Source organism: Cavia porcellus, unplaced genomic scaffold (assembly GCF_034190915.1).
Source record: "Cavia porcellus strain 051 isolate PalLab524CR breed Dunkin Hartley unplaced genomic scaffold, mCavPor4.1 scaffold_9, whole genome shotgun sequence".
Taxonomy (NCBI): Eukaryota; Metazoa; Chordata; class Mammalia; order Rodentia; family Caviidae; genus Cavia; species Cavia porcellus.
The window spans coordinates 13,216,055-13,229,292 of NW_026947492.1; the positions used below are offsets into that span (position 1 = coordinate 13,216,055).

The window sequence follows — 13,238 nt, forward strand, 5'->3', positions numbered from 1 at the left end:
AATATAGCAAATATGGGGGATTTCCTTCTGTCTTGTCTTTGAAGTCCAATATTGTTCTCACTGTACTGGTTTGTTCTGATTGTTTTGTCTTATTCAATATTTTGTTTAGACTGGTTTTATTTTTGGTTTGATTTTGCTTTACCTGATGCAATGGACAACTACTGTGAAGATAACAAGATATACTGTGGTAGCTATTGTTTTCCTAGTATCCTGCTTTGAAATTCTATATCAGTTTTGCTGCTTTGTTTTGACTGGCTTTGTTCTCTCTCTCTTTTTTTTTTTTGGATTTTACTATCTAAAAAAAAAAAAAAAAAAGATTCTCACACATGGAGATTGACCTGAGCAAACTTTGTGTAGCTGCATGAATCTTATGACCTTGAAGCTAAAGAGAGACCAGCAGCTGTGCTGAGCTGAGGGATGATGTAAGGGGTTACCTAAGGACCAGGTGGGGAGAATGCAAAAGGAACGGGTGTGCTGGAATAAAGAGCCACAGCACCTGGAGTAAAGGGGTGAAAAACCACAGACAAGAAGTAAAAGTCACGGGCCTCACAAAAATGTCAAAAACGACTTGTAATTTTGAGGAAGTTGGAGAATACTTCAACAGTGTTAGAATGCTACAGAAACAAAGTTATTCACTTCACATTTTTTTTTCTTTTTCTGTATATATTTTTCAATGGGTTACTTTGAAATTAAAGCCTTACAAACTGATGTATCCCTTAGAGTTAGGAAACGCCTGCCTTGGCGATTCTCTGGTTCACCACTAGATGGACCAATTTGACATCTTGTCTTCCAGGACAGTGGACGTTCACACTCGGATCTTTCTATTATCTTCATATGGATGTAAACTGCTGATCTTAAATGTGATCCACTTGAAGTTTTAAAAATACACTCGGTCTTAACCAAAAGGCCGAGAAGCAATTGAAGTTTTAAAAGTATAAAATCACTTATAGAAGTAATTAATAGAAGTTCCTTGTGTATGTAAATAATGATAATTAGAAACAAACACCAGTATAATCACCACCTTCTGGTGCTGATTAATACAAACAGACAAATCTTTGAAGCTAACAATGCTCCCTCTCTGATGGTTTCTATTTCCCACATGGATAAATCACCACTGTGATTTATAAATTACCAGTTACCTTAAAAATAGTTTTATAATATATGATGTATCCCTAAATAATATAATGTTTAACTTGTCCTGGTCTTAAAATTTGTATTTTAAAAGCTCCTATATGGCCAATGAATTAGAAGATCATCAGACCAGTGCTGACACTTGGCATATTGACAGACGTATGGTTCTAATTCCCAGGATATAAATTGGCAGAACCCACTTTTCTATGCAGAGTGCCTTTGGAGACATGTGCCAAAGAGCCTGCTTGTTTGCACCAACCGAAACCTGGCATCACTGGTGGGGTGAACACAACCCAACAGCTGAACGCTATCTGCTGTGCTCTGGCTGCCTCAGCCTCCCCAGCACTGGTCCTGTCTGGAGACATGTATAAAAGTTCCTATATTTTCTTTTGTAGTCAAAAAAGGTTGCAAGAAGACTAGGGAGGCTATTTTGTTTAAGACCTTAAGCACAGAATATCAACAAAAGTTTGTACTTCTCGGGGCTGGGGATTTAGCTCAGCGGCATAAGCACTTGCCTTGCAAGCAGGCGGTCGTGAGTTCGATCCCCGGTACCGATAAAAAGGAAAAAGAAACAAAAAATGTAAAAAAAAAGTTTGTACTTCTCAGCAAATGAGAGCTGAAAAGGGCAACATGAGAAACTGCCGTCATATCTCTGCTTCACTTCTGATGAAGACAGTGGTATCACGAAGGCTGTTAGAAATATTCCAAGCACTTTTATAGACAGTGGAAGCAGACTGAACACTTTGAAACTTCCACCTGGCAGGTGTGTAGGAGTTTTCTGCATGTGTACTGAAAAGAGTTTCTGGAAGCTAAATAAAGCGGTTGGCACTAGCTTTAAAGATGGTTCTCTCAAGAGTAAGTGTAACCTGCCTGTGCGCATGTGATCAATCAAGAGCTCAACGGCATCTTGAAAAGTTGAGAGATCCAGAGTCCTCGGAGCACCACACAGGAAGATTCACCACTGACATCCAAAGAAGGATCCACTGAAGGACATGAGGATCATGCTGAAGACCGTGTGCTGGAACGCCAGTCTCCACCAGGCCAGGAGTCACAGAGTCCTGAGAATAAAATTGCAGCCAGCACAGCACCACGAGCAGCCGTATCAGATCAGAAGGAAGGCAGAAAGCCTGTGGGAGAGAAAAAAGAAAAGAAGGCTGCTGAGGTTAAGAAGCAGAAGCCTTTGAGGAAAAAATCTGCAGCTATCAAAAAACAAAAGAAGAGGAAGAGGAATAAGAAGAAGACAGAAGAAACTGCTATATAAACTATTAAAATTTCACACAGGCCACATAGGTTTGCACTGCTTATTTTGAATAGTGACCTGATCAAAGAGAAAAAAGAAATTCCTATTGTGTATAGTTTTTTCTGTCCCGTATTTGCCACATTAACATTATATTTCAGATTCATGCATGTTGGTGTGTATAGCTCTAATGGGTTTTAAAAACCATCCTGTAGTACTGTGTTACATAAATAGGTTAGCATTAATTTCTCCATTTTGCTGATTTTGGACTAGCTTTTTCCACTCAACATTATGATTTTTAAAAAGATTTTCATATTCATCCAACTATTTAAAATTTAGGTAGATCAAACAACATCTAATAATTCCAATGTCAATCTTCTTGGAGTTTGATTCTTTATCTTTTCTTGTGACTTTCACTCATTTGGACTTGGTTCCTTGGATTTCAATACTTTTTTAAAAATTATGAGCTCATAGAAATTCTCACCCTCCCCATGTTGTTATATCTTTAACTGCAAGGAGTTCCCTGTTCTTTCTTCTGGAGGTCATTTCACCTAGTGCTCCATTTGGCTAACCATCTGTCTCTTTTTAGCAATTATGAAGCAAGCACCTTTTCTTGGGTCAGAATAAGCCATGGTTTATTGTCTTCTCCAGTGATAAGTATGTGGGGAAGCCTGGGGGTAAATCTGTTGCTACTGATATCTTTCACATGAGCCACATCAAAAGCGTTACATTACCTGTTTCTGCCTCTTTATTCCTGTTGGTGATGACAGGTTAGTGCCTAGAGTCAACATATCTAGGTTAAAACAGCTTGATTAAAATTAAAAGGAGGCCATATATTTTGCTAAGAAGGAAATGTAGCCTGGTGAAACCACTGTGGAAATCAGCGTGGAGACTCATCAAAAAGCTAGTTAGAGATTCCATTTGATCCAGATATCCTGCTTCTGGGCGTTTTCCCAGAAGAACTGAAAACATCCTACCAATAGTGATATATGTGCACTCATGTTTATAACAACACAATTTCTAATATCCGAGTCGTGGAAACAACTCAAGTTCCCATCAATCAAGGAGTGGATAAAAATATGTGGTATTTTCATCTATAAAGGAAGACTGCATTGAGATTTTTTAAGTAAATGGATGTGACTGGAGACCATACTCATAAGTGAAATAAATCACACTCACATGTGTAAATACCAGATTGTCTCCCTATGTAAGAAACTTAACTTTATATCATCCAAAACCTATAGTAAATACTGCATAAGGGTAAGAAACTGATCAAAGAGGAAAAGTAATTGGGATAGAGGAAAGGAGAAAAGAAGGGAAAAAGAAAAGACATAAATTTGTGTGTGTGTGTGTGTATGCATGTATGTGTGTGTGTGTGTATATATATATATATATATGATAGCTAAAATGACTACTACTAATTGAATTAGCTTTTGAAAAAGAACAGTTAATATTCATACGATTAGATCAACTTTACAAGTAAGTCCCTATCTGTCATTCTAAGCAACCCTTTTGGAGGTAACAATATGCAATATTACAATCATTGTCAAATTCCTATCCTTTTGTTTTGTAAACCTATACTACTATTGTATGTTTGTTGTTGTTATTTCTTTCTTTTGCTTTTCACATTTCTTTTGTGTCCTTTTCTCTCTTAAATAAATTTTAAAAAATAAAAGAAAAAAATTCTCAAAGGAAGATGCCAGGACTTGGGAGACCAACCAAGAAATCAGCTAGCCAGCTTTCCAGATAAGGTGTGCAAGCCACACAGTTCCCAGGGAATGAAAATCAGAAAGCGCCTCCAGTGATCCTGCTGGCTTAGGGGCTGAGAATCAAACACCATCTGTGCTCCTCCCCCCCCCCCACTCTTAAGCAACCAGGTGGTTGGAGGACAGGCTGAGCTGATAGCATCTAAGGTACATAAAGCAACTGAATGCTTGTATTGTTTGGTTGATTATGCAGGCTTGGGGCCAGCAGTCTGACAGAATGCAATGTAGCAAATACGGGGGAGTTAGTTCTATCTTGTCTTTGAAGTCAAATACTGTTTTCACTGTTTTGTTTTGTTCCGATTAATTGTTTTACTTTATTCAATATTCTATTTTGACTGGTTTTATTGTATTTGGTTTTTGGTTTGACTTTGCTGATGGAATGGACAACTATTATGAAGATAACAAGATATACTGTGGAGCTATTGCTGTTTTCCTGGTATCCTGCTTTGAAGTTCTGTATCAATTTTGGTGCATTGTTTTAATTGGATTCGTTCTGTCTTGTTTTATTGGATTTTACTATCTTTAAAATTAAAAAAATTCTCGGACAAAATTCTTCATTGTTTCCCTTATTCATACTAGAGTCAAGCACAGATAAGTAAGTGTCCCCCTGAGTGGTTAGTTTCTACAGAAGCTCCTTCTAGAATTCTGGCTTATGCTAGACTCTTGGATTCTAATTTCTACACTTCTTAGTGTTACTGTGGCATGGGTCCCTATACTCCAGGCTCTTGTTATGAGGAAGAAAGAGTTACCAAGTATGCACCCAGTAGCAAGTGGCAAGCATCTACATTTATTGAGGATGCAGGAAGCATTGTGCTCAGGACAAACCTGTACCAACAAAAGATAGAACACAGAGGAAAGAAATGTGTCAGTGTGAAAAATACAAGTGAAAGTAAAGCGTAACACAGTACACAGGTCATAGCAACAAGGAACTAGCAACAGCAGAAACTTCCCCCCATACATCAGGCTTTGGAAATTTAAAGGCTATGCACCTCAGCCCAGGTGTCTGTCCTTGAGTCTCTAAGTGTGAACCACAGGCATGACTGACAGGGAGCTTAGGGCCTCTCAGTATGCATGCCTGTCCCACAATTTACTCCGCCTTAGTTATATTTATGATATAGTACACCTTTAATGAGGAGGAAGTAAGGTGAAGGTGACTGGGGGTCATGCTAGGAGATACCCCGTGACTGGGCTTCCTGAGGGCACCAGAGATCTCCTGAGTTTTTGGTCAACAGTCTTGGGGCAACGGAAGGAATGGCAGTAGGTTGCTGTTTAGAAGTACATGGATGGAAGGGAGTGACCTCCTCAGCTCCATTGTTTCTAACCGTACTATTAGAGTGCAGGCTTTTTTCCTCCTGTTCATTAAATGCCATTAAATCACAACTTGTGGACCTTCCAGTTTTGAGTCACATGAGACTGTTGCTGCCACCCTGACAACAATAACAAACCAGGTAAGCTACACTGGATGGCATAGTAAAGGCTGAAAGAGGGCAGAAGAACGTACAGACTCTACTATAAAGTGATGTTCCCCTTCCCAAGTTAAGATAACGGGCCAGTGAAGTGTAGGATAGGACACAATGAGGACTAGAGTTACTCTGGGCTTCACTGACTGTAGTGCAGGAAAGCTCAGAGATCCCTGTGAGACATAGTATGCTTTTACTGGGAATAAATTAGTGATCCTCTGAAAACTAGAAGAAGGCCAGAAAGACCATCTATAAAGATGAGACTGGATCTGAAGAATGAAACAAAATTACCAGCCCCACAGTAAAAGCTGCATTTCAGAAATCATTTGTGGTTCACAAAGCTGGTGGCTGTGCTGTAAAACAGCAAAGAGATTCCTGGTGTCTTCCTGGTACTTCCTTGGTGCTTCTTCAGGGCTAGAAATTCTTAGCATTCTGACGGAAAAAGAGCTGAGAATTTTCTGGAGAAAATACAATTTATGGCAAGTGTTACTGTTCATTTGTGTACTATGTCCAATGTACAATTAAAACTGAAAGGCACACAAGAAGCAAAAAAACAAAACAAAACAAAAAACTGGAGCTCGTGATCATGAGAGGAAAGAAGCAGACCGGAATGAAGATGAATCAGATTTTGGAATTAGCAGACAGAGACTTAAAAATAACCACAAATTGGGACTGTAACTTCAGTAAATCCAGCCAAAGGGTTTTCATTGTTTGCTTCCCCACCTCCCCCAGTACCTTGCCTTCTGAAATGTAGTTTTATCTCCTTTTTTTCTCTCTCTCTCGCTGTCTGCAAACTTCTGCAGATTTTGTTTTCCTTTGCAGCAGTTCGAAGTCTCTAGAACATGAGTGGCTGTGTATAAAACACCAAAGACAGGAAACACTGGCTCCTCTAACCAGAAATGGGAGTTGGGGCTGAGAGGAATCCTCTATGACATGTTGTAGCCTCGTTACATCCTCTCTCAGGTCCATATACCCCACTCCTGGGTCACATGAAAATAAAATTTGATCACCAGATGATCATTTAGATGACAAGTGACATTCTTGGGATCTAATGAAGCCTATGGACTGACACTGGAAAAGGAACTCCTGGTTTCCTTCCTTCCTCCTTCCTCTCTCCCCTGAGAAAGCCCCAATCCTCCTCTTGTCCTTTCTCTCTGAGGCTTTCATCTGTAAGAAAACTCAAATCCTTTAACTTTCTCTGATATTACTTATCAGGGAGAGGCGAGGAGCTGAAGGGAGCAGGGAGATCCACGGGAGCTGGGGAGCTCGGGAAGTTTCCTGGTGTCTCTGGGGAGAAATGTGGCCCATCACGTGAGAGGGGTGCAGGGGAGCATAGGTATTTCCCTGGCGGTACAGGAGACCAACAGGCCCGTGGCAAGGGCTCTATATCAGCTCTCTCAGCTGTTTTCCAGGACCTTCTTGGGTCCCCAGGCTGTCTGTCCAGGCTTGATTACATGTAACTTTTTTTGACAGTCTTGTGGCTGTTTCTACAGCCCTGGCTTGCTTATTTCTTTCAGATATTCATCTAAAAATCTTGGCTACAAGTTTATCTTTCTATCTAAAATGGTATGTACTAGGTGACATCTCCAGACTTTCACAACACTCTGTGAGTTATGTGTGCCATCGGTCCCTAGAATATAAAGATCTTGAGTGTGAAATTGTTGAGTAAATCCCAGATGTTTCATGTTCTGCTGATCTACTGGTGACAATTGGGGTAGTTATATGCCAAGAACAAGGGAGTTGTCTTGGATTAGAGTAACATGTGTAGTGATGCTGCCCAGACTAGTCAGTGACATCTGCCAATGATGGGGGGCTCAGGACCTGAGGCAACCCCTGGGCACTTCTGGCTCTGGGATTTAGAGTGTGGCTCTTGAAGCCTAACATTGGGAGACGTAAGTAGGATCCTATGTTTTCTGTCTTTTTGTTTTCTTTTTCTCTTTCTAAAAGTGTACAAGAGAGATTGTAAAGCCAGGTAATACATCATAACTTATTACAGATAACTCAATGTCTGTCTCCAAAATGTCATTTTTCTGTTATATTTTATGAACATGGGACCAACTTAAGATGGAATGTTTGCTAAAAGACTGATGTGTTTTCTCCAAATGTAAATCAAAGAGTAAAAAGATAAGGTCTCAGACTTGATTATTATATAAAGATTCCACCTAACAATCTATAACTCTGCTCCTTTTTCCTCTTCTGATTCTTACTGGTTGTAAGTCTATGGTATACTTTAACAGAAAAATGTACTCAGAGTAGCTTAAAGTATTAAAGAAAATACTGTTATGACTTAATATAAGAAAAAGGAGTGCTAATTGATATTTCCCAGGGAAAATTCTGACTAGTCTATTTATAGTTATAAACTTAGAACTGTGAAAAAGATTATTATAATTCAGCATAGCCAATCCATCTAAAAGTACTTTATGATTTAATGCAATTATTTCATGTTATATATATTTTCTTCTATGTTCACCTGGCTGTTAATTTGTTTTAGTAATAGGTTAAAGTACCTATAGCTGTTTAATTAAATTTTTTGAGTTTATATTATTTTTTTTAAAAAATTCTTTTTGCCCTTACAGTGTTCTGTTTCTGTAGGAAACAATTATACAAATATTCAAGAGTGACCAGACTCAAAACATTACAGGATAAAAACTGCTAGCCTCAAGGGCTACACAAAACTTGCAAGTAAGAACTTTGAACTTTAAAGGTGATGTGTGGCTTAGGTTAATATATACGTTTCTGCAGGTTAGCTTTCAGGTAGATGCTGTCCTCTAAAAGTCCCTTACCTCAACTTCAGGAACCTCATCAGACCCTGTCTGGTGACCGTAATGTGATTCATACACAGAGGAATACAAATTAGAATAATACAGAAAGTACAACAAAATTCTGAGCTCCATAAGATACATTTATAGAAATAGAATACCAGAGAAAAGCAGAGAAGTGGCCAGAAGAAATATTTAAAGAGACAATTCGGGTTTTCCTAAATTGTTTAAAGATGTTGTCAGCAAACTTCAAAAAGAGAAATACATGTTTGTGCATTTCTATATGTGCACGCACACACACGCACACACGCACATGCACACACAAAACATGATACAACTCACTTCAGAACATCCGATTCAAGCTGATGAAAGCCAAGATAAAGAGGGAATCTAAAACTACTGTGCACTGCACACATGATTTCTCACAGAAACAATGCAGGGTAGAAGACAATAAAAAAGACATTTAAATTCTTGAGGAAAAAATTCAACCTAGAGTTGCATATACAACAAAATATATTCCTTAAAAGCAAAAGTGGAACAAAAGTGTTTCCAGATAGCCAAAGAGGAGGAATTCTGTCCCCCAAAGATCTTCAGTACAAGGAATGCTAATGGAGTTCTTCAGGCTGAAAGGCAACAATCTCAAACCATAGTACAGTAATAATACCACCACGGTGTGTAGGGTATATAGTATACATAAAAGTAAAATTCACAACAAGAACATAAAGTATAAAAGAGAGAATAAACAGAACCCTCACTACTGTAAGATTATGTTGTCCATAATTATTATTTCAAGATAGTCTATGTTAACTTAAAGATGTAATCTCCATGTCAGCATAAATTACTCTTAATAGGTATGATTAGAGAAGGCAATGTGAAATTTTAAAAATACTCTGTTCATTTAAAAGAAGGTAGAAAAACATGCTCTGGGGGTAGAATATGATTGGGCAAGTGACCAATAAGCAGGGGTTGAGGGAGAGTTCAGGGTAGCTGGAGGGCTACAGGTGGATGGACTCTCCCAAGTGCCCAAGAACCTCAGCAGGCTGTTTAACTCATCACAATGGGAAGCAAGTGCCACCTCGAGTGACGGTACTTGCAGATGTCCAGGAAAAGCTGAGCCCCAGAAGATAAAACTCTACCAAGGCAGAGCAAGAGGTCACAGAGAGTGAAGAGAACAAGTACAATGTAGCAGAAATCTATGAACAGCTCATAGGAGGATGACAAAAATAGAGAAAATCAACCAAAAGTTCACATCAATTTCACTCAACCTGTCTACAGTGAATTTTGGGGGCAACTGATAAAAAAACAAAAAAAACAACAACAACAAAAAAACCCAACTGAATGAGCCACCCCAAACAGTTCAAAATTTGAACGACAGATGCAATGATGATGTAGAATTCTCAAAAAGATGTCATATAGGAAGTACCTGAAGTAAAAAATCATTATAGAATTCAAACACAGGTGAAGTGGCCATAGTGAAGACAGAGTATCTGATGTTGAGGACAAAATAGTGAGTTATAATAAAGAGCTCAAGGAAGCCAAAAGAATAAGAGGAAATGACCCAAAAGCTACTAGATGACAACAGAAGTCTAATCTAAGGCTAATCAGATTTAGAGAAAACTTAGAAGATAGCACAGATGGATTTGCTAACACACAGTAATTATGGAAATTTCCAAATTTCCATCTAAGAAAAGAATTTAAAACACAAGGAAATTTTTCCACAAATAAGAAGAGTTTAAAACACAAGTAAATGATGGAACAACAAACAATTGTAATGAAAAAAGCAGCTCATTAAGACATATCCTTATTAAATTCCCAGTTATACAGCAAAAAACCAGAATTTTAAAAGCAGCCAGAGAAAAACAAAACAAACAAAATCACATAAAACCAATTAGAATCACAGCAGATTTCCCTACACAAATCCTGAAGGCCAGAAAAGTATTTCAAGGTCTAAGAGCAAATAATTTCCAACCCAGATGAACTTACCCAGCAAAGCTACCCTTCAAAATAGGAGAAATAAGTTATTTCCATGAAAAAGATCAGCCCAGAAAATATATGAATACTAAATAAGCTCTAGAGAAAATACTTAAAAATGTTCTCAACAGATACAACAAGCTGGACACAGCTAAAAACACAGAGAAAACTAATGAGGTCAGTGAATAAACAGTAACAAAAAATATCAGGAAAAGAAAAACAAAGGTACACCAACAGATCAAGAAGGCAATGGCAGTAAATAATTAACACACCTGAGTAATATCTCTCAATTATAGGAGCATTTATCTTCATAAACAAATAGTGCTGAAGTTAAAGATCAAATAAACACACAATCATAGTACAGAATATTAACACTCATTCCACTTTTGCCAATAAATAAGTCAACTAAACCAACAAAAAAAGTAATAAAGAAATTTCAAAGCGGAACTACACCCTTAAGCATGTGGGCTTAATAGATATACACATAGTATTCCACCCCTCCACTACAGGAGCACATTCTTATCAGCAGCACACGGTAATTTTTCCAAAAATGTATCACATACTAGTCTACAGAGCCTGCTTAAGTAAATATAAAAAGAATAGATATTGCTCCATGCGTATTATCAGATCACTGTACAATGAAAATAGAAATCAAGGGGACTAGGGATGTGGTTGAATGATCAAACTCTTGCCTTCTATTCACAAGGCCCTGGGTTCAATCCCCAGCATCACACACACACACATGCACACACACACACGCACACACACACGCACACACACACACACACACACACACACACACACACACACACACGGGGGGGGGGATTATAAAGTGGGAATCAGTGAAATTGAGGCTATAAAAACAGTAAAAATAAACCAAAGAATTGAAGAGCTGGTTCTTTGAAAGAATAAGTAATATAGATAAGACTCTAGCCAAAGTTACCAAGAGAAAGTGAGCAAAGACTCACATCAATGCAATTTGAAATGAAAAGGGTGAAATCACAACAGATACCGTGGAAACCCAGAAGATAGTAACTACTTTGAAAAACTGTAGTCCAACAAATTAGCGAATTTTGAAGAAATGAACAGATTTCTAGACACATGCAAACTATCAAAACTAGTCTAAGAAGACATACATATGATTAACCATCCAGTCTTGTGAAATGACAAATGAAATTGACACAAGAATAAATAATATACTAGTTTTAAAAAAGAAGCCAAGGACCTGATGGATCCACTCCTGAATTCCACAAAACCATTATGAATGTATCACCAATACTCTTTATGCTCTTCAAAGATACTGAAAGAGTTGAAGTGGTCCCAAATTCATTTATGGGGTCTAGTATCAATTTGATCCTCAAACTGGATAAAGACCCAACTAAAAAAGAAAACTACAGGCCAATCTCCTTAATGAATATAGATGCAAAAATCCCCAACAAGACATTAAGAACAAGAATGTAGCACATTATCAAAAAGGTCATAGATCATGTTCAAGTAAGTTTCATTCCAGAGATTCACGGTAGTTCAATATATGTAGGTCAATAACTGTAATATGTTACATAAACAGAAGCAAGGTCAAAAACCATATTATATCAATAGATACAGAAGATTTCAACAAAATCCAACTCCTCTTCATGATAAAAATTCCTGAAGAAAATAGGCATAGAAGGACCATATGTTAATATGATGAAAGTTACATATGACAAACCAATAGCCAGCATCATATTTAATTGAGAAAAACTAAAGGATTCCCTTTAAATTCAGGAAAAAGAGAGGAATGTCCATTATCATCTCTTCTATTCAACATAGTACTTGAAACATTAGCTAGAGCAATTAGGCAAGAGAAAAAGATAAAAGTGGGAAAAAATAGGAAAGAACTCAAGTTATCATTGTTTGCAATTGATACTCTACATTAAAGACCCAAAGAACTCTACCAAGACACTCTTAGAATTAATGTAGTGGAGCAGGATACAAGATCGATACACAGAAATCAGTAGCATTTATGTACAGCAACAAAGAATTGGATGAAAGAGATTAAGAAAATAATAGTACCATTCACAGAAGTTTCAAGAAAAATGAAATACCTAGGAATTAACCTAACCCAGGAAATGAAGGACCTCTACAAAGAAAACTACAGTATTCTGAAAAAGGAGATTGAAAAGGTCATCAGAAAATGGAACGATGCCCCTAATTTCTGGATAGGCAGAAACTATATTGTCAAAATGGGTAAGCTTTCACAACTGTTATACAGATTTTATGCAGTTTCAATCAAAATACCAATATTGTACTTTACAGATCCTTAAAAAATTTCTAAAATTGATATGGAGCCAGAAGAGACCCAGAAAAAGCAAAACTGATTTTGGGCAACAAGAACAATGCAAGAGGCATAACAATAACTGACTTCAAGCTGCTACAAAGCACAATGACAAAAATGTCATAGTTCTGGAATAAAAGCAGATAGATAAATCAATGAAACAGACTGGAGGATACACAAACTTTCCCAGACATATCAGCTATTTAATCTTTGACAAAGAGGTCCTATGCTTTGTCAAAGGAAATATAGCTTACTCAGAAAGTGGTGCTGGGAAAATTGGTTATCTGTGTGCAGAAGATTGAAACTGGACCCTTATCTCTCACCACAGACTAAATATAATAAAAATGGACAAGATCTAAACATCAAATCAGTAACATTAAGCCTACTGGAAGATAAAATAAAACTTTTTTTTTGTACTAGGTATCAAACTCATGATCTTGCACTTACTAGGCAAACGCTTGAGCCACTAAGCTAAATCCCCAGCCCAAAATAAAACATTTGAAGACATAGGTGGAGGAAAAATTTTCTAAACAAGACTTCAATTTTGCAAGAATAAATAAATGGGATTGTATCAGACTATACAGCTTCTGTACCGCAAAA

General features: G+C 37.6%; 1 long non-coding RNA gene across 1 annotated transcript in view; it reads right to left on the bottom strand.

Annotated features, from left to right (window-relative positions):
* Window positions 1-703: 703 nt before the first annotated feature.
* Window positions 704-13,238, bottom strand: part of LOC106028258 (uncharacterized) — a 47,746-nt gene continuing 35,211 nt past the window's right edge. The window contains exon 3 of the long non-coding RNA XR_010049677.1: window positions 704-2,258. This is a non-coding gene — a long non-coding RNA (uncharacterized LOC106028258). The remainder of the gene's footprint in view (window positions 2,259-13,238) is intronic.